The sequence below is a fragment of the Magnolia sinica genome, chromosome 10 (genome assembly GCF_029962835.1).
Source record: "Magnolia sinica isolate HGM2019 chromosome 10, MsV1, whole genome shotgun sequence".
Classification (NCBI taxonomy): Eukaryota; Viridiplantae; Streptophyta; class Magnoliopsida; order Magnoliales; family Magnoliaceae; genus Magnolia; species Magnolia sinica.
This window is the reverse complement of record NC_080582.1, coordinates 72,366,644-72,388,418: the sequence shown is the minus strand read 5'-3', so window position 1 is coordinate 72,388,418 and position 21,775 is coordinate 72,366,644. Positions and strand designations below refer to the sequence as shown.

General features: G+C 39.6%; 2 long non-coding RNA genes and 1 other non-coding gene across 3 annotated transcripts; 1 reads left to right on the top strand and 2 right to left on the bottom strand.

Moving 5' to 3' along the window:
* Positions 1-8,094: 8,094 nt before the first annotated feature.
* LOC131217770 (small nucleolar RNA R71) lies at positions 8,095-8,201 on the top strand. The gene has a single exon (XR_009157360.1). It is a non-coding gene; the product is annotated as a small nucleolar RNA R71 (small nucleolar RNA).
* Positions 8,202-16,943: 8,742 nt separating this feature from the next.
* LOC131257536 (uncharacterized) lies at positions 16,944-19,161 on the bottom strand. The gene is made up of 4 exons (XR_009177484.1): positions 19,080-19,161; positions 18,347-18,441; positions 18,111-18,182; positions 16,944-17,016 (listed from the first exon to the last, which is right to left on the bottom strand). It is a non-coding gene; the product is annotated as an uncharacterized LOC131257536 (long non-coding RNA).
* Positions 19,162-19,812: 651 nt separating this feature from the next.
* On the bottom strand, positions 19,813-20,608 carry LOC131257535 (uncharacterized). The gene is made up of 2 exons (XR_009177483.1): positions 20,534-20,608; positions 19,813-20,448 (listed from the first exon to the last, which is right to left on the bottom strand). It is a non-coding gene; the product is annotated as an uncharacterized LOC131257535 (long non-coding RNA).
* Between the last annotated feature and the right edge of the window lie 1,167 nt (positions 20,609-21,775).

Sequence of the window (21,775 nt, the reverse complement as noted above, 5' to 3'; positions counted from 1 at the left end):
CAAGGATCCACTTGTAGAGATCAGGGAGATATATGCTTGATTCATAAACACAACTAGAATCAGAGTCCCATCTTCATCCAGTTGGAAGATAATCCATTAAAATCCAAATCTGAACTTCCTTTGATTTAGTTTTCAATAGATGAGAGGTATGAGAACTAAAATTGATTCCATCACAAAACCATATCCATGAGACAAAGCAAACAACAAAATTTACCAATCCACAAACACTCTGAGATAAATTATGAAGATTGGAAGGATTCCATCATCCAACCATGTCTAAGGGGCGATGGTGAACAACAACGTAACAAATTTCATAATCACAATAATGCAAAGAACATGCTCAAAGCTATCGCAGATCCAATGTAATTTAAGTCACAACAAACCATTAAAAACTTAAAGCATTACTTATAATCAAACCAGAATCAAAGTTAGTTCACATATACATCAATCAAAGGCATAGAGAGCATCCCATCACGCTACAAGCTTCATCTCTTAGCCCTAGCTAAGAGGTTTAGCTGATCATAGACATGATCAAACTAAAGATCTCAGGAAAACATCAAAGGAAAAAGAAAACTGAAGAAGAAAGAAGAAGGAGAAGCAAACTCCTGGCTGTCGTCCTCTCTCTCTCTCTCTCTCTCTCTCTCTCTCTCTCTTCTCTTCCACATCCAATGATGGATTTCATGCTCTCTCTCTCTCTCTCTCTCTCTCTCTCTCTCTCTCTCTCTCTCTCTCTCTCTCTCTCTCTCTCTCTCTTCTCTTCCACATCCAATGATGGATTTCACTCTCTCTCTCTCTCTCTCTCTCTCTCTCTCTCTCTCTCTCTCTCTCTCTCTCTTCTCTCCTTTTATAGACACAAGGAGGCAATACTGGAAGTCGGCTAGGCTGGAGTGAAGTCGATGGGAATGTGCATAAGTGTTGTTTACAGAGCAACAACGAAAGAACCGCGGAGGCAACTGCGTTTGGCGCAGATTTTCGGGATGGTGAACATCCCATCCTTGATTTCGTCATCTTGGCTAGGGTCTTGGCCCCCTTGGGTATCTTTTGGACGGTCAAGATCTTGCATCTAACCGTGTCCATGATCGTACAATGGGCCACGGAGGGCTGGACATCTGGATGTACGTAAACCTTACGCACCTTGAGCAGAGATGCTCGGTGGGCCCCACAGTGATATTTTGAGAGAAATCTACCCCGTCCATTGGATTCCTGTCGAGATTTCGGTCGAAAAGGGGTGGTTTTGGTCGTGTTTTGGTGTGGCCCACTGTATCAAATCACACAGTCATTCATCCTGCATTTGACGGTGATCTGTGTGTGTACACGTGCACGGGAGCAAAAGGTCACCATGGTTATGGTCGGTGCCCCCCTAGATCAAATGGTCGGTTCAAATCATCGAACCAGATGATGGTGGCCCATTGAAATCGTCCGTGCAGTCACTGGTGGAAAAAACATAATTTCCATTTTTAAGGAGAGGGATCGGGTCAGCGTGCGCTTACCGGTCTCCTGGTTTCAGTGCACGGCGAGTGCACGTGTGCCGTGCACACGCACACACTCAAGGTGGGGTCCACTGTAATGTTCATGAGAAATCTGCTCCGTCCATCCGTTTTGTCATCTAATTTGAGGCGTTGAGATCAAAATTCAAGTATATCCAGATATCAGGTGGGTCCCAAATCAGTACTTTAGTGGCTGATCTATCCGTTAGGCCATTTCCACAAAGATCCAAGGGCTGAATTTCGACGTGAACGGTTAGTTTATGGTCCTCATACCAGATATAAAGTTTCGAGTCAAACAGAAGGTGGGAACCCTGTGATCTTGTATTCAGGACGATTTTAGGGCCTCTTTTTCTTCAATCACTTGATTTTCTCGCATCTTTGACATGTAAATTCTTCAATCTCGGTCCCCTAAGATCCGTCCCTTGCCTTGGTGATTTTTAAGTACCATTTTTCAGTCCAAGCTCTTAAATTCACCTTGTAACAAAAACATGATTAAAATGGAATGTTTAAGCATTATCATGTTCGTAGAACCAAGCAATAACTAGGGTCTAATATGCAATATTTAACCCTCAACACCAACCCTGTATCGGTCAAGCTCAAGCCACCATCGGGTCTTTGGACCTTGGATTCAGGTGGGGTCCATCTCAAATAAGGGCTTTGACATGGTTAAGCCTACATAAATTGATGGATTAGATCAAACACATGGACGGTGAAAGCAAGCTCGATCTCTTACACACATGTGGCTTAGAAAACATCATTCAATTGCTCAAACATTGGTACTCCAACTGATGTTTTGTTTAAACCAACATGATTTAAATGATTTTTAAACTCGCAAGTATACGAATCAGATGTAGATACGGTACGTATTACGAGATCGTTCCCACGAGGACTGGTCGTCACAATTCAAATATATGATTCTCCTTAACTAATCCAACAAATAATGGAATGAATTACTAAGCACAATTTTATGAAAAACAATTAATTAAGAACAGGGAAGAAAATTCAATCAGAGAGAGGGCACTAGGACTTTCGAATCCACCCCTGATTATCCTAACCCTTGTTTTGTCTGTTGATTCACCTTGATCTAGATTGATACCACTTAAATAGAGAAAGCACAATCTGTGTCCTTAATCGGGCATACAAACTGTCTAATTCCTTTAAGCAATGCCATGAATGACATATCCCATATCCTTGGTTGGGTACATGGAATGTACATTCATTAAAGCACCCTGTTTCTTCCTCTATAGGAAACTTGTTCTTGATCGACACAAGTACCTATAATAAGCATCCAAACAACATCCATATATATACTTTAATCAAGTTCATAGATGGAGAAGTATAGAATTTAAACCCATAAAGCCCACTTAAAGAAAGAAACAAATTAATTGAAATTCAAAGTAAATCAACCAATACAAGAGCTAATCAAATTAGGGCTTCATCTCAGCAGATGAGAGATTAGTGACCCATAAAATTCATGAAAAATATTAAATAAAATTCATAAAAATTAAACACCAAACCAATCGATCTCTCTCTTCTTTCTTCTCTTTCTTCTCTTTCTTCTCTTCCTTGCTCCAGATCTGGAATCCCCTGGTTCTGAATGACTCCGAATGGTTCTGAATCCTTTCCCACGTCCAAAACTCTCATTTTATAGCTGCTGGATGGCTGAGGTCGGTGGCAGAGTCGTAGAAGGACTCGGAGTACAAATTTTCGCAGCCGTGATCGGTGGGCCCCACAGAGGCATTTTCTGGAAAATCTACCCCGTCCATTGGATTCAGGACGAAATTTCAGTCAAGAATGGATAGTTTTGAAGGTCCATTAGCGCGGCCCACAGAAGAAATCTCAAAACAAACAGTTTTGAACGTCACAAGACGGCCTGTTTGTGGCCTCTGTACCGCACACGTGTGTACGCATGGGCGAAGAATATCAACATGGTTTTGAAGCTCTCGAAGCCCTCTACACGATGGACGGGTCAGATCGGCCGTACGCGTGACGTACGGGGCCCACAAACCTTCGCAAAAACGGCCAGCGGAAGACGCTACGCGGACGCCAAACCGACGCTGCGATGATGGTGGGGCCCATTCCTGGACTTTTCACAGGAATCCACGTCGTCCATTGGTTTCAGCTCGAAAAATCAGTAGGAATTGACTGGTTTTGGGGTGGATTCGGTGCAACCCACGGAGTTTTGAACTCACCGTCCATTTTACGTTTTTTCAGCGATCAACGTCCTTACATATGTATGGAACCAAACGGACATCTAGGCGATGACGATATCGACCTCAGGAAGCGGATGGACGGTTTGGATTGTCCATTTGGACAATAGGTGGGCCCCACAACCGACGACAACGGTTCGGTTCGCGGAGCGCTGGAAACGGAGATTTTCCGTTTTTAAGAAAGAGTTCGGGTCAGCGTTGCTGACCCGACGCAGGTCGTTCGGTATACGGGCGGTGCACATGTGCACTATGTACACATGCTATACATATGGGGTCCACTGTGATGGTTTCGAGAAATCCAATCCATCCATCCTGTTTCTCAACTTATTTAAACCGTCAATACAAAGGTTGAGGCAGTTCCAAATATCAGGTGGGCCCCAATTTAGAGATTAATAGGCTGATCTGTCCGTTGGACCACTTCCTGAGATCTTCTATGGCTGAAATTTAATATGTACGGTTAATTTACGGCCCTCATCCCATGTATGAAGTTTCGAACTGATTGGATAGCGGGAACCATGTGATCTTGCATTCTGGACCCTTTTCGGGCCCCTTTGGCTTGCTTTCCTCAGATCTCAGGCATGATTATTGGTTCTCTGGAGTCTATCCCGTGCTCTGGAGACTTTGGATCATGAAATCCATGCCTTTAACATCAATTTTCAATTAACGCTCCTGACTTCATCCTGTAACAAAAATACAATTAAAATACTCCATTAAGCATTATCATATACGTAAAATCTGGTAATTACTGGGGTCTGATATGCAATATTTGACCCTGATCACAACCCCCAACCAGCATTTTGCTAGTCCCGAGCAAAACATGCGAAAAATAATTTTAGAAATAAAAGACGATTCCTGTAAACTCAAGTGACTTGTGAACAGACAGCTGAGATGTGAAAATTCTAAGATTCATGAATGGTAAGTAGAATTTTCTCCTGAAATCAAGCTCACAGTAAACTTCATAATCAAGTTCAACATATTAATCCATTAATTAGAACATTTCTGAACATCGAGCTCCATGAATGTAAAGTGTAATCTCGACTTACAAATATTAAGAGATCCAATTGTCAATCTCATGATATCATTGGTAATTCGTGACAACCAAGCTTGAAACCAACACTTATCTCACAGATTAATTTTTAATTTTACCAACCTTTGATTTTCTTTATGAGCAGTAACGTAAATGAGGGGAATCAAATTCTTACCTATAGGGAGCAAACCTATGGCGAAAACTCGTCGCCTCATTTTTTATAAGTCAACTATGGAGAATCAAATCTATACCTATAGGGAGCAAACCTATGGTGAAGATTATGTGACTTAGCCTTTTAATTCTTCTTTTTACCAAGTTAATCATTCAGTTATCGAACCAAAACTTAATGTGCAAGCGAGATGTGATATGTAAAATCATGACTCAATCAATGTTCACAACGTCTAATCATGGATTAACAATTCAAAATTGACTGTGAAATCAAGCAGATGGCCGAATCTAAGAGTCATTAGTTACCAACATCAGGTATCTTATAATGTTAAAATCACAACTACCCTTCAAAGTCACTTTGAATTCAATAGAAATTCAGAAAAATTTTTAAAATTTTCACAAATTTTCCTCAGGACTAAGAAAATACTGATTAGGTACCCTAATCTCCCACCCCCAACCGAAAATCTACATTGTCCTCAATGTATTAGAAATAAACAAGTAATGCACATGGGACAACGAATAATAAAAGAGAAATGAGGGAAAGATAGTACCTGGACGGAGAATCAAGAGGCTTCCCAAAATTATCAATGTAAGAGCAAGTTAGGGCAAGAGAGAAATTAATAGAAGCGAAAATAACAAAAAGAAAAAGAAAAGAAGATCCTACCTATACCACTTTCGCAGTGCTCTCGATTGCATTTAGCGCATGCAACAAGCCTTTAAACCCCTAGGTTACCCCTAGTGGACGAGTTGTAGTCTCGTGAGGGTTTGCGGCAATGCTACCCACAAACATTGAACTAATGAATGAGAAAAGTGAAAATGAATGAAATAAAAAGCAATACAATAAAGCAAAAGGCTGGGTTGCCTCCCATGAGCGCTAAGTTTAACGTCTTCAGCCAGACAAGAACGGACCATGAATGAAATAATCTTTATAACCAGGGTCCGCCAAAGAAATTACCTCAACACTTTCATTAACCGATCCCAGATAAGTGACGTGAGTTCCCATGAACTGTGCTATCTGAAATAAGGCAACTGACACTGTCGTCAAATAATTTAAGGACTTCTGCTCGAACGACTTCTTCTATGTTAGGATCACGCTTCCTTTGCATGTTATGCGACATTTCCACAGCATGATCCATACATATCGTGGGGCATACTCCCTGTATTTCCACTATCTTCCGTTCAATTGTTGCCTTATATGCTCTAAGAACATTAAGCAGCCTGCTCGCCTTTGTCTTCTCAGAGTCGGAAGCTATGCTGTCAAGAAGAGTCTCAGAGGGATGGAGAGGTTCCACTTTCGCTCTCCATTTTTCAGTCCAATATAGGAGTAGAGTCGAGCAATGCATTGACTTCATGGATGGGACTATCAATGTCAAAATCCATGCCCGATTGTGCTAAGCCGGTCTCAAGAGGATCTTCAAAAGATGTACGGAAGGAGTCCGGCACAAGGCTCTCGATCATGTCCACTTCAAATATGTCATCCAAATCTGGGGTTGTTGTTCTGCATTAAAAACATTGAGTTTAATATTCATGTTACCAAAGGACAATTTCATAACTCCATTCCTGCAATTGATCATAGCATTAGATGTGGCCAAAAATGGACGACCCAAAATGACTGGGATCCGACTATGAAGATTCTGGACAGGCTGAGTATCGATAACTATGAAATCCACTGGAACATAAAATTTATCAACCTGGATTAACACATCTTCAATAACACCCCGGGCACCTTGACAGATCTATCGGCTAGTTGTAATGTTACCTTAGTCGGTTTCAACTCACCAAGTCCTAGCTGCTCATAAACCGAATATGGTAACAAATTGACACTCGCCCCTAAATCAAGTAATGCCTTCCCGATCTTATGATCTCCTATGCCGCAAGAAATGGTGGGAGCTCCTGGATCCCTAAATTTAGGAGGGGTGTTATGTTGAATCATGGAGCTGAGCTGCTCTGCAAGGAAGACTTTCTTATGAACATTCATCTTACGCTTTTGAGTGCATAAATCTTTAAGAAACTTAGCGTAAGCAAGGACTTGCTTGATAGCGTCAAGCAACGGGATGTTGACTTGCACTTTTTGAAACACATCCAAGATTTCATCAAAGTTATTTCTTTTCTTTGTTGGTGCCAGACGTTGAGGAAAGGGTGCTTTGGGCACATAAGGTGGCACATTAGTGGCTCTTGGAGAGTCAAAGAGCTTTTGGACTTTGGATGCATTGGTATGACTCTCTGCTTCATCTTGATCTTTTGTTTTAGAATTTGATTCATCCCCAGGCATCTCTATTCTGTTATCAATCTGCTTGCCTGACTTAAGGGTAGTGATCGATTTGGCCTGTTCATGATATTGCCCTTGGTTGGAATTAGAGCCAATCTCATACTGTCCCTTTGGATTAGCCTCCGGTTGGCTAGGAACTTGCCCTTCTCTCTCTCACTCAATGTGGCAGCTAGTTGACCCATTTGTACTTCCAACTTGGCAATGGATTGTGCATTTGCATGTAAGCTTTGCTGGTTGGCCAGTAAGGTTTGTTGGGTGTCTTTTTGGAATTGGAGAGAACTCTGCATGAAAAGATGGAGTGTATCCTCAAGAGATGGTTTCCTTGATTGTGTAGGCAATTGTTGATATTGTGGAAACTGTTGAGGTTGTTAATTGCCAACTTGGAGGTGCGGTTGCATGGGAGGATTTCCAGATGGTCCTCCTTGTTGTGGTCCTTTTGCCCAAGAGAAATTTGGATGTCTAGCCCACCCTGGGTTGTATGTGTTCGAGTAAGGATCATTCCCAGATTTTTGAAAAGTGTTCATAGCATGAACTTGTTCAGAGAGAAGTTCTGGGAATGCTGCACCAGATGGACAAGACTGCATAGGATGGGCAGGACTAGAACATGTGGCATATGCCTCGACTTGAGCGGTTTGTGGTGGTCCATTATTTAATACCAGAGCATCAACTTTCTTTGTCAGGTTATCAAGCTTGGCGCTCAGCTCTGGCATGACTCCTATCTCATATATACCACCTCTCTTTTGTGGTTGGGGACTTCTGTCACCTCTATTTGAATAATCCCATTGCTGGGAATTTTCGCACAAGGTTTCAAAGAAGTTCCACGCTTCGACATCACTTTTGGTCATGAATGACCCTCCACTGGTGGCATCAACCATGCGACGGTTCTGTGGTGTCAGACCGTCATAGAAGTATTGAACTTGTTGCCACTTCTCAAAACCATGGTGAGGACATTTAAGAAGCAAGTCCTTCCATCTTTCCCAACATTCATGAAAGTGCTCGCCCTCTTTTTGTGTGAAGTTAGTGATTTCTCTACGGAGGGCATTGGTTTTGTGAACGGGGAAGAACTTGTTTAAGAACTTCTTAGACAGTTGGTCCCATGTAGTGATAGATCCAACTTCTAGAGAATTCAACCATGCTTTCGCCTTATCCTTCAAAGAAAAAGGAAACAGGCGTAGGCGGTTCGACTCGTCGGAGAAGTTTTGGAACTTAAAGGTGGAGCAAATGTTTAAGAATTCTTTCACATGATGATATGGGTCCTCTTTGTCCAATCCATAAAAGGATGGCAACAATTGTATGACTCCAGGTTTAAGTTCAAAGTGTGCTGCCGTAGTGGTTGGCAACACTATGCATGAAGGCGCATTAAATTGGACAGGAGCTGAATAATCTTTGAGAGCTTTAACTTCAATCTCATTCGCCATTTCAACAGGATTATTTCTCAATCTTTCACGAATTGTTCTTTCAATCTCAGGATCAAACGGTGCTAGTTCTATATTCAGAGATCTACGTCCTAGCATAAACTATGTTATTAATATAAGAAAGAAAACTAAACTAAGATGCAACCTATGATGAATAAAACTAAAGGAAAAAGTTATGAATTCCTAAAAACAAGAGAAAGCTATGCAAACGAGAATTGGAAAGAAGAACCCGAGAAAAGGAGATGATGAATGTCTGAAGATTTGAGAGCTCCTCCTTTTGAAGACAATGTTATTTAGCAGCTTCCTTCCTTAATTCCTGTAAACAAAAAGAAAACAAAAATAAATTAAATTTACTAAGATAATGCTAGAAAAAAAATCCTAAGCAACGGTTAATTTCTAAAAAAAAAAAAATAAAAAATAAATTTATAATCTTAGAAATAAAAGCTAAGTTAGTTTCTAAAAAGGGAAAATTTCTAAAAAATAGGAAATTAGAAAAGAAGAGAGAAACTTTCTAAAAAAATAAAACCTAAAAACTCTTCTAATAAAATTTCTAAAACTAGAAAATAGAAAGTTACTTGAAAGAAGAATCGGAATCTAGAATTAGAAAATAGGAAATTTCTAAAAATAAAAAAATATAGAAATAGAAACTTTCTAAAAAAATAAAACCTTAATTCTAAAAATAGAAATTAGAAAAAAAATAGAAAATTTGGAAAGAGATTACCAAATTAGTAGTTTATGTCAAGTCCCTACAAAACAGGAAATAGGTTAGTTTCAAAAAAAATTTAACCTAGAGTTAGTAAAAAACCTAAGACTATGAATTATGATAAGAGAGAATCCTAAATCCAATAGGAACAAAACAGTCCCCGGCAACGGCGCCAAAAACTTGATGTTTTGTTTAAACCAACATGATTTAAATGATTTTTAAACTCGCAAGTATACGAATCAGATGTAGATACGGTACGTATTACGAGATCGTTCCCACGAGGACTGGTCGTCACAATTCAAATATATGATTCTCCTTAACTAATCCAACAAATAATGGAATGAATTACTAAGCACAATTTTATGAAAAACAATTAATTAAGAACAGGGAAGAAAATTCAATCAGAGAGAGGGCACTAGGACTTTCGAATCCACCCCTGATTATCCTAACCCTTGTTTTGTCTGTTGATTCACCTTGATCTAGATTGATACCACTTAAATAGAGAAAGCACAATCTGTGTCCTTAATCGGGCATACAAACTGTCTAATTCCTTTAAGCAATGCCATGAATGACATATCCCATATCCTTGGTTGGGTACATGGAATGTACATTCATTAAAGCACCCTGTTTCTTCCTCTATAGGAAACTTGTTCTTGATCAGACACAAGTACCTATAATAAGCATCCAAACAACATCCATATATATACTTTAATCAAGTTCATAGATGGAGAAGTATAGAATTTAAACCCATAAAGCCCACTTAAAGAAAGAAACAAATTAATTGAAATTCAAAGTAAATCAACCAATACAAGAGCTAATCAAATTAGGGGCTTCATCTCAGCCCTAGCTGAGAGATTAGTGACCCATAAAATTCATGAAAAATATTAAATAAAATTCATAAAAATTAAACACCAAACCAATCGATCTCTCTCTTCTTTCTTCTCTTTCTTCTCTTTCTTCTCTTCCTTGCTCCAGATCTGGAATCCCCTGGTTCTGAATGACTCCGAATGGTTCTGAATGCCTTTCCCACGTCCAAAACTCTCATTTTATAGCTGCTGGATGGCTGAGGTCGGTGGCAGAGTCGTAGAAGGACTCGGAGTACAAATTTTCGCAGCCGTGATCGGTGGGCCCCACAGAGGCATTTTCTGGAAAATCTACCCCGTCCATTGGATTCAGGACGAAATTTCAGTCAAGAATGGATAGTTTTGAAGGTCCATTAGCGCGGCCCACAGAAGAAATCTCAAAAAAAACAGTTTTGAACGTCACAAGACGGCCTGTTTGTGGCCTCTGTACCGCACACGTGTGTACGCATGGGCGAAGAATATCAACATGGTTTTGAAGCTCTCGAAGCCCTCTACACGATGGACGGTCGGATCGGCCGATCGGCGACGTACGGGGCCCACAAACCTTCGCAAAAACGGTGAAGACGCTACGCGGACGCCAAACCGACGCCTGCGATGATTGTGGGGCCCATTCTGGATAATTCGAGGAATCCACGTCGTCCATTGGTTTTTCAAAAAATCGGTAGGAATTGACTGGTTTTGGGGTGGATTGGTGCAACCCACGGAGTTTTGAACTCACCGTCCATTTTACGTTTTTCGATCAACGTCCTTACATATGTATGGAACCAAACGGACATCTTGGCGATGACGATATCGACCTCAGCCAAGCGGATGGGCGGTTTGGATTGTCCATTTGGACAATAGGTGGGCCCCACAACCGACGACAACGGTTCGGTTCGCGGAGCGCTGGAAACGGAGATTTTCCGTTTTTAAGAAAGAGTTCGGGTCAGCGTTGCTGACCCGACGCAGGTCGTTCGGTATACGGGCGGTGCACATGTGCACTATGTACACATGCTATACATATGGGGTCCACTGTGATGGTTTCGAGAAATCCAATCCATCCATCCTGTTTCTCAACTTATTTAAACCGTCAATACAAAGGTTGAGGCAGTTCCAAATATCAGGTGGGCCCCAATTTAGAGATTAATAGGCTGATCTGTCCGTTGGACCACTTCCTGAGATCTTCTATGGCTGAAATTTAATATGTACGGTTAATTTACGGCCCTCATCCCATGTATGAAGTTTCGAACTGATTGGATAGCGGGAACCATGTGATCTTGCATTCTGGACCCTTTTCGGGCCCCTTTGGCTTGCTTTCCTCAGATCTCAGGCGTGTAAAATCTTCATTATTGGTTCTCTGGAGTCTATCCCGTGCTCTGGAGACTTTGGATCATGAAATCCATGCCTTTAACATCAATTTTCAATTAACGCTCCTGACTTCATCCTGTAACAAAAATACAATTAAAATACTCCATTAAGCATTATCATATACGTAAAATCTGGTAATTACTGGGGTCTGATATGCAATATTTGACCCTGATCACCAACTAGTTGTATGTGAGGCCCACCATGGTGTTTGTATAACATACAACCCAACTAGTAAGGCATTCCCACGATAAAAATGAAATGCCCCAAAAATCAGATCATCCCAACTATTGGGTGGGACACTCCATAGAAAATAATAAACAACCACACCAATACCTATATGTAGGGGTGTACATCGAGCCGAACCGAGTCGAACTGGGCTCAACCCGGCCCAGCTCGGTCACCAGTCAAACTCAGCCCAAACCCGGCTCGACCCAATCACCGGGCCAACATGTCCAACCTGAACTCGGCCCGCTCAGCAATCGGGCGAGTTTGGGCCGAGTTCGAGCCAGTTTCAGACCTGCTCCATCTACAAAGGGACCCACGATTTGGATGGCCTGGATTGTTGTAAATCTATGTCACCTGTGAGGTGGATGAGTCATTGTCACTTCAAAGAAGAGCGGTAAACTATCCCAGAAGTCAAGAGAGAGATTGAGAGAGAGAGAGATTGAGAGAGAGGGAGAGAGATTGAGAGAGAAAGAGAGAGAAAAATTAGAGAGGGAGAGATGAGAGGGACGAGAGAGAGAAAGATTGAGAGAGAGAGAGAGATTAGAGAGGGAGAGAGAGAGAGAGAGAGAGAGAGAGAGAGAGAGAGAGAGAGAGATTGAGAGAGAGAGAGTTTTAGGGTTTAGGGTCGGGTGGCGTTCTCACTTCTATGTCCCAAATGGTTAGGGTAAGGATTTAGGATATATATGTGTGTGTGTGTGTGTGTGTGTGTGTGTGTGTGTGTAAACGGCCGAGTTGAGCCGAGTCAAGCTGAGTCGGGTCGGGTTTCAAACCAAGTCAGGCCGAACTGGGACCTATTCGAACTCGGCTCAAACTCAGTTTCAAGCTAAAGAAAATGGCCCGTCTCAGACCGAACTTAGTTCCGGGTCAGGCCAAGTCAAGCTTTTTCGGGCCAAGTCGAGTGAGTTAACCGGGCTAGCCCGGTTCGTGTACAGCCCTACCTATATGTTCATATGGGTCATATTTAATGGTTGGATCAACTTGATTTTTAGGGCATCCCCCATTTTTATCGAGTGTCATGGTAGACCAGTGGTATATCATACAAACACTTTAATTGGGTCCCACGTACCAACTAGCTGGACAAACTAGTTGTACATGTGTGAGCATGAGAGCTTCATGGTCCCACCATGATGTCACTACTAAAAACATGATCAACACCAATGAATTTTAGCCATTGGTGAAATGCAACGCCAACGGCTAAAAGCTGTCAAATGTCCATCGGCAATAGTTTTGTCGGCATTGCTTTTTTACATATGTTGACTGCCATACGCTGTTGGCGTTTCTTAGGATATGCCGGCGGATAAAAGCCATCGAAATTGCCTGAGAAAGGCCGATGACTTCCATCTGTCTGTGAATTGAAGTAACCCAGATGGTCATACTTCGTCATAATTGCTTGAAGTAACCGTTGGTGAATTGAAGCAACCTCAAAAGCTATAATCTCAAATCAAATGTCTGCAACAAAATTTTAGGAATATATTCACTGACAGCTTAGTTTAACCCCAATAGTTAGTAGTAGTCGTCGTTAATTAATTATTCATCAGTAATGAGATTTGGTGGGTCCCCTCTAAATAAGGGATGCCCTAAGAACTAAATCAGGAGTGCCACACCATTTCAAACAATGTGAAATCATGCCTAAAACATCTAAAAGCACTTTGTGGGGCCCACCTGAGTTTTGGAATGGCCTGGGGTTTGGTGTTACCCCTTACTCAAGTGAGACACGTAAGATGGATGGGCTAGATGTCTGAACCTCATCTTAGTGAGTCCCCTCTAGGTATGGGATGTCCTAAAAACTAGCCATATCAATAACTTACGTGGGTCGCACCATCGAAAACTATCTGAAATCATGACTAAAACATCTAAAAGAACTTTATGGGGCCCACTTGAGTTTTGAAATGGCCTGAGATTTGGTGTTACCCTTCATCCAGGTTGGAGACATGCAATGGAGGAGTTGGATGTCTAAGCCTCATCTCAATGGACCCCATAAACAATCAGGAAGGTTTTAGCGAGTGCACATTCACTCTCAACTGTTGTATATGGTGTGACCCACCTAAGTCTTGAATTGGCCTGATTTTTAGGCCCATGAACCACCATGGAAGGGTTCATCTGATTAAAGAGGTGGATGTCAAACACACATCATGGTGGGGAGTATAAATCTCAACTGAGAGAGAGAGAGAGAGAGAGACTCAATGCCCTCATTACTCCAGCACTCTCCTATGACTATAAGTTATAATGCTCCTAGTGGCATTGACTCTCTGGTCTATAAAACATTTTATGGGCTACCATGAAAATATACACTATGAGAAATGATATCCATTTGATCATTGGACCTAATTATGAATGGTCAAGATCATTGACAAAGAATGTTTAAGCAACAATTTGATCCATCTTTTTGTTGTGGAAAAACATCTGCATGTGATAAATGTAAAAAAGCCAAAACACAATATAAAAGGACCAAACAAATGCCAAAAGGGCAAAATCAAAACAAGAGATAAGAGGCACAAGGATTTATATGGTTTGGCAATATACCTACTCTATGGGACAACAATACAAAGCTTTCTTTTTTATTAGAAATAAGAAAAATATAAATACAAGTGTTACCTCTCCCACCCATACTAGGAATCCCACAAAACGATTTAACAGAATGGAACCACTTTCTCTATCAATGGCCCTCTTTATAAATAGACTACACTAGTGGAGATGGTAATCTCCAAAGCCAAGGGAAATAACTCACTACGCCAAAATTGTGAATTTTTGATGGATGAGATCTGTCACAAAACCAAATTAACGACAGATTTGGTCTGTCAAATGGTGCGTTGTTGTTTGCCGCATCGTAAAAATTAAACGACAAATGGGATCTGTCACATCATATCCGTCACAAAATTTTTAAAAATCCATCGCTTACCTATGGAAAAACCACCTGAATTATGCATCATTATAAAATTTTGCGATGGATACAGCCCGTCACTGATATTACGAGAAGTAACAGACCTTAAATTTGTCGTTGATTTTCAACTTGTTCAGAAATTAGCGATGGATTTGGCCCGTCGCTAAAATTTTTACAAATAAAAAAGGCATTATATTTGGTTTTTTTTTTTTTTCTTTTTTTGAATCTGTTACACCTGATAGTCATCCAAAAAAAATAAAAAAATCACACGATTATTTAATAAGAATCCCATTCACAAAATTCAAAAGATTGGGCATGAATACGAAACGACTAAATATCATTTTGGGTGTGTTTGGATGCTCAGTTGGCCTAAATAGCAAAGTGAACTATATATTTAGTAAATAGCCAAAATTGGGTCAGCTACTGATGAAATAATATAATGTAAAGAATATCACCTACACTGAAAACCAAACAAATGATCATCATAATTATGTTCCACCAATTAAAATACAAATCTAGGAGATACTTTCATTCTTAATATTTGTACAAACATCCAAATGAAACATAACACAATTGAAACAAAAGAGAGATGGTACAGATGATAAACCTATAAGTTGCTTCCATTGATGTTGCATCTTGAATGCTAGCATGATAGTCCTCCATAACGTTGAGAGACATTGTATTAGTTTTATATAAACACATTTGATCTAATGATAAATACAACATGGTAGTGGACGCCTTGGCTAGGTTGGCTAGTGATGGTTGCCCAAACAATATCTTCGTCTCCTTCCCTGCTCTTCCTCGCCTTGTTCAGGGTGCTCTTGCGTTGGACAGGTCTGGAATTGAGTCTATTCGGAGTGCTTGACCATGTCCGGTGCAAGGCCGCTCTTTCCCTGTGGTGCTCCAAATTTTGACTGCTGTTTTCCATTCTTTTTTGGTGTATTTTTGTATAGCTTGCGCTTATATGATAGGTGGGATCTGCCCCTTTTTGTTGGGTCCCACCTGAATGGCTGTACAGTTTCAGGATCAATGATATTTGTGGTAAGAGCCCACTTTCCTTTTTTTTTTTAAATGATAAATACAACATGTACAATTTCTGAGTGCCTGCATATCAAGTGTCATCATATGCAGCCTGAAATGTAGCCTGAATATAATATAACACCTAGATGGATGTTAAGGTGTGTTCATGGTGTGCCTAACTGATGCCTGGCTGAGATCATGCACACATTAACCATGATGGTACATGTCGTGAATTGCCTTAGTAACATGAATAATATCAATGCCAAATGTTGAAGCAGCCAGTTTGTACTTGTGAGAAAGGTTGGTAGAGAATACCCTTGGGTCATCAATGTGCAGGGTCAACGGATGCTTTACTTTGTAAAGATCAACTGCATGATCAAATTATGTGTTGTTACTAAGAACAATATGGGAAGTTCTAAATAATGTAGAAACATATGCTACAGCCTACTTAGTGACATTTTATATAAGCAGAAATCTAAACTGAGGACAACAACTAATTTCATCATGTGATTTAAATGGCATAGTGGCCCATTATCCCAACCATTCATTGGGTGTGTTTTGCTCAAGTTGGAACACTATGCATGGATCGCATTGCCAGTTCTTTCCCATTCACTAGTTGCTAATGGTTTCTTCTAACATCTATTTGTAAGCTATCGAAAGGCTAAGATAGTATGATATGTAGCAATTTTCTACTGTTGCCAATCTACAGACCCACCCAACAAATGGTTTGATCATGGACTAATGAAATATTATGCCATGTGTCAGGAGCTCACACAAGAAGCACCAATGCTCTGGTGCACCAAATATATAACCTGAGCTTTGTTAAGCACACGTGCGTGTGCAATAAAGCTCATGCATATGCCGCATGTCACAACAAGAAAATTGGCCCTTACCGGCGGTCAAAACCGCCGGCAAAGCCTTTGCCCGCAGTCAGGTAACAGCCGGTAAAGGTGGCATCGGTAAAGGCTTTACTGACGGTTGTGCTGGACGCTGCTAAATCGTCAACTTTTTATTGAAACTCTATGAAAAGCTACGAATAAAATCCGTAGCTGAATCTAGCTATGGTTATAATCCATAGGTTAACCGTAGCTATATATTTAAAAACACATGGCTACGAATTAAATCCATAGTTATAGAACTCATGGCTACCGATAACCCGTAGCCATAGAGCAAATCTTTTTCGTCAGCAAGAGAGAGAGAGAGAGAGAGAGAGAGGAAAAGAAAAGGTGACTCATGTATCCTAGTTTTTTTTTTTTTTACACTGCGAATGTTATCATCCTTCCTCAGGCCTTCTCTTTCACAGGAGATGTTATCAAATGATGCAATGTGGGCGCGATGAATAAGGCTGCTCATGGGCCCGATGAGCATTGAATCCGTTGAAGCCTAGCAAATCTGCCTGACCTGCAGCCCACAAAATGAGAGAATACCATAAATGAAAGGACTAAGAAAGGGAAATGGAAATCAATTAATATATTGAAATGAATAATCATATAAATAGAGTATAAAGAATTAAACATTCAACATATAAATCCATGTTTCTAAAGTTACTGAATCAAGCCTACATTTACCAGATATGAAATATTAATGATAAAACAAGCAAATGATACGTGTAACATCATCACAAAAGAGGAGTCAATAAATAGACTATTCTCAAAATTTTCTAAAATTGTTGCTGCAAAAAGGTTAATTTCCCTATGATTCAGAAAATGGTATGTTCTGGTAATAATATTCCTTTTCACTATCTATTTGAAGGTTACCGATCAGATAAAGCTTCCACCCTCATTCTTTTTGGAAAGATAGTGTGCTTTATTAAAGCTTAGTTGATACAACCATTCAGAACAACCAGCATTCCTAGTCCAGTCAGCTACATTACCAGAAAAACCTCCATATTCAAACAGTGGTTTGAGTGGATATCACATACATATTCCGTGTGTTCTACCCAGAATACCAACCATCTGCTGATCAGTTGGGGCTATACATATACATAGGATGCAGGCCATTCACCCAATATTTTAAAGCATTTGTTCCAAGGAAAAGTGGCTATCCAAACGCAGACAATCATTTACAACTTAAACCATTTACAGGCATCCAAACAACCCCCGAGTTAAATAGCTTACATCCTATCTCACATCATCTTCCACTTCATGAATGATTTGCATCTTTTCTCTTTGATTTTTTCCTATTTCATTTCAATGTTTGGAATATTAGCTCTTGACTTGTTATTCTCTGTCTGGTCAAATGAATGGGTTTTCTTCTTCTTCTTCCGCTGTCAAGCAGGCGACATACATTGGCAATTTTCGAACCTCCTACGACTGTTTGAATATGGAGGTTTTCCAACAGATGCCAACTACCTATTCCTAGGAGATTATGTCGACAGAGGGAAACAGAGCATAGAGTCAGATGAACATACACCTTAAGAAGTTTATAGCTTTTTTGGGATGGCAGTCATGTATCAGATTGCTGTGAAAATTATCAAGAAGCCATCATAGAAATACCTTTGCATCTTCGATGTCAATGTCTGGTAATGCATGCAATCACTTCACTTTCTTTCCATCGGAACTTACAACCTGCACGTGAAGGGACAATGGAAATAAGATGTGTGTTCGTGCATTGTGTGTGTGTGTGTGTGTGTGTGTGTGTGTGTGAGAGAGAGAGAGAGAGAGAGAGAGAGAGAGAGAGAGCTACTGGATAATGGATTTGAAAAAGCTTAGAGGCTGCATGCTAAACTTACAAGCTGAGACGAGGTCCTAAGTGCAGCCTCAACCAATGAAATGTCTTGGACAAGCTTTTTCATTTTCCTAAAAGAAGCAATAACTGCCATAGGTACTGCAACAAGAACAATGAAACCAATTTTAGCATGGCATGAAAATCAATTGAAAACAACTATTCAAGAAATTAAATTAAGCTCTAAAAATTACTTTGTACAATTTCCATGGACTTAGCATTATTTGACATCCTTCCAAGAAACTTGATACATATAATCCCATATCAAGTATAGATTCTATAGAAATGCAAATAGAAATCAGCAATGAGAGATGCCCTATGTGAAATAAATGCTAGCACGTGCCTTTTAAGATCAGTTAAGTGTTATGAAAATCAATACGACTTGTTGCTTGCTTCCAGATTCTAATTCCCTGGTTCAAGTTAAGCCCTAACCCTTTCTACCATAACACATTGAAATAAAAATTTCATACTTCGTTGTGGCTGCACTAGTCTTTGGATAGGCTCACTTTTGTTATCTTTTGGATTTTTTTTCTAAGTTTCTAAGAGCAAAAAATGTAAAATTCTCAAGTCAGAGTGGCAACTTAGTTTCAAGATGGATTTGCTAATATTCAGATGATCCAATCATATGCCAAGTCAAGAAGATTTCAAAAAAATAACATTGAAATTGCATTGTTAAGAATAACTATTTGGCCGAATCTAGTAAAGGCAACTTTATTTTATTTTATTTTATTTTATTTTACCTGCTATATTTCATCAGCTTCTTCATCTTCTTTCTTCCCTAGCTTAATTTTAGATCCTTCATTAAAAACTACTCAAGAAATGAGGATCCAAATCAATAACTGTTAAATAAAAAATAAAAAATAAAAAATAAAAAATAAAAAACATTAAAAAGGGGAAGGGACTAGCTCAGATGAGTAAGGGGAACATCAAATCCAGGGAAAGAAGACGTCTTTCACCTGCATAAACATCATAATGAGAGACAGTGAATAAGGATGGGAACTATAAAGATCAATTGACAATATAAATAATCTAGAACATTCTATATTAGTAAAGCCGATGGGGCAACTTACATCTCGCAAGACAAAAAACAGCATGAAATTAAAACTTTCAATACCATACACTACATCCCTTTTAAACCTTACACTACAAGTAAAAAAGTATATAAAAAAGTCTTGGTTGTGTTTTCAAATTAGTCAAAAAAGAAGAAACAGTATCCCAGATATGAAGATTGTAAGAAATGATGAGTACATAACTACCATAACAAATCACACTGCTTAAAACCCAGAAAAATTCATACCTTTTTTTGGAATTCAATCCAGTTCCCACAGCAGTACCACCCTGCGCAAGCTGCTCAAAAGAAACATTCAATAGGTTGACAAAGGCACACATCTTCGGCCAGCCAATCAATAGGCAAAACCACTTGACAAAATTGCACAACAAAAAGCAAGAAAGCCCATCTCAAGCAAAATTGGAGAAAGAAAATGAATATCACCTTCCTATACATAATGGATCATTTTTTCTGTAATAGCTGTTTCGGCCTGTGTTTTACAAGTGCTTTTAACAAGGCCTGCTGCCTTAGAATATCCATGGTCTCCATGTCCAAGAGCTTTTCTTCTAGTCTGTGACAAAAAATAAACAATGATTTTCTGGTAGATGCCAACATATAAAAGATTTGTCCAAAATAAATTACAGGAAATTGATTTGCCTTGTTCTGCTCCAAATATATGACGGGATTTCGTCAGAAATCAAGCAATTTTAGTACCCTGCAGAACACAACCAAGATAGACACTTCATGAGCAAAAGAATCAACAAAAAATAATATATTTACACCATCAGGGTTATATCCATTCAACTCACAATGTCTCCATGTTGGCCATATTCTCCAATGAAGGGAAAGACATACTTGATCTTTTCAAATCAGATATCCTCCAGAAAATCGAAACATATTGGATTCAAAAAGGTAATTCATATCATACTACTTCCATGACTGGGTATAAATTCAAGGAAATTCCAAGCAATAAAGCAGCAACAAAAGAAGAACATATTAGATTCACCAAGAGAGCGATGTTAGAAGGAATACGTCCCGTCATAGACGTGCCTGGCATAAGCCTGCAGTGGTTCAAAATGATAGTTCATATAGATCTTCTCAGATAGAAGCATTTTATGTTGAAAACAAATCAAATAAAGTTTTTACAGTCTGTTGATTTGTATCCAGTTCCCGATGAAATCAGGAATCTTACCAGAGCTAGGATTCCCATCAAGGATCAGGCCAGGGCTAGGATTCCCATCAAGGATCAGGAAGGTCAAGATTGAATTTGGACTGTAAAATACACATTGGTTGTTCCCGGCACCAAGCATTCCTGTAAGATATGAGAATTGCATCTATACATCTATTGTGTATTTTCTGTTACTTGCTAAGATCATGGCACGCAACCATCATAGAAGGGATTCAGCCGTAAATACTATTTTAAGCTCTACCAAGGTTAGCAAGAAAGCCCTAAAGCTGTGAATTTGGGGAAACAACATAAAAAAATCCCATAAGATTGGAATATCGGATCTAGGAAATATTGAACATGTAGCCATTCACAACTCTAGCCCTTTTCCATTAAATCTGAACCATTTATGGCATTCTCGGGACATAATCCATTTTGCCTCAAGCTCCTTCACACCTATGACATGATGTGAGAAAAGTGACCTGGTACTCTATCTTATCCCATTATGTAAAGAGGTAAATATGCCAAAAAATGATCACACATTTACATGACAGACTCTCAGCTTCATATTTATGAGTGTGTGTGTGTGTATAAAAAAAAAAAAAAAAAAAAACTTGAATCATCATCTTTCCATATGGAAAACTAGAAAAGCACTATAGAAATCATAATTTGTTAATTGTACAGAGTAAATTCTGGTGTTTTCAAGTATGCATATCCTATTGATCTGGAAACCTACAGGCACCATATGTAAAGAGCGTGACATCAATGTACAAGCGATATGTGAACAAACCCAACTGTAGAAAGCATACACCAACATAACAAAACACACAAGCACACAAAACTTATGGAATAAAAAAGAAAATCAAATTAGGTTTCAGTGAAGTATATCAGCTAAATATGCAAACAAAAAACAGAACAACAGGCACATGCTCACCTAAGATGCATTGAAAATACATACAAATGGAAACACGGCCAGGTAAAGTATAATCGATCCATTTCACATGAACTGGTACTGATTTCCTGGAATCATGATACCCAGATACTTTGAGAAAGATCAATCACCTGTGCATATTAACAGACAAAGCTGTACTTGTTGAGGGATGATTTGTAATGGCATTCCTGTAATTCTTTTGTGATGGCAAACTTGCAACTGTATTGCTTTCTGGATCTCTCCAATCCTCCTAGCTATTCTAGATTCTTCCTGCATTTGGTACTAGAGGTTT